An 836-nucleotide genomic window follows, 5' to 3' on the forward strand; every position below is an offset into this window, starting at 1 on the left:
TTCATGTAGTCCTCTGTGAAAGTTGAGACTTAGTTGGAGGTGCCTCTAACAGGGAAAACAACCCTAGAAGAACACCCTGCTGAAATGCTGCTGATGGAATCATGCTGTGTTGGGTTTAAGTGTCTGTGAAAGAGTAACGAGGAGCAGAAGAAAAATGAAAGACTGGCGAGCTTCAATTGAAGGGGGGTAAAATTAAGAGTGGGCTGTCACTATGAGTGTCTGTGTGGCTCACATTTTTTGTCGGCTAATTTGGGCTGAGTTTGCAATGCAAACTTGTCGATTCAGCAAACATCTGTCTCCCACTATCAACCACACATGCACAAGATATATACATAAATATATAACACACACGCACAGACACACACGCACACTCTCTCTTTCTCTCTCTCTTCAGGGAGTTGATTGGAGGAAGCCTTTGATATATAGAGTGAGAAGATATGATCTGGTTTCTGGCAACAATGTCAATGTTTTTCCAGCTTAATGAGAGTTGCTTGCATACACACAAGTGAATGGACACACACACATATACACACTTACAGCCCCCTGCCTTCCTCTCAGTATTCCAAATAACACACAGCAAATAAAATGCTGATGGTGGTTAATGAGGCAGATGCCTCTGAGTCAGACACTCAGAGAAAGAGAGATGGAGTGACAAAGTTGTCTTGCTTCAAGGCAATGAAACTGACAGCTTCTGCCAAATAATGAGACACTGACACCACATTTTGCAGGTAACAGTTTGTGGCAATGCATCAATACACTGAACCCTGCTTAAGAAATGACAGAATGGCAACTTTACTATCGGAAAATAAGCAACAGAGCAGCTAAACTCACTGTTA

This window comes from Melanotaenia boesemani, chromosome 8, assembly GCF_017639745.1.
Source record: "Melanotaenia boesemani isolate fMelBoe1 chromosome 8, fMelBoe1.pri, whole genome shotgun sequence".
Lineage (NCBI taxonomy): Eukaryota > Metazoa > Chordata > Actinopteri > Atheriniformes > Melanotaeniidae > Melanotaenia > Melanotaenia boesemani.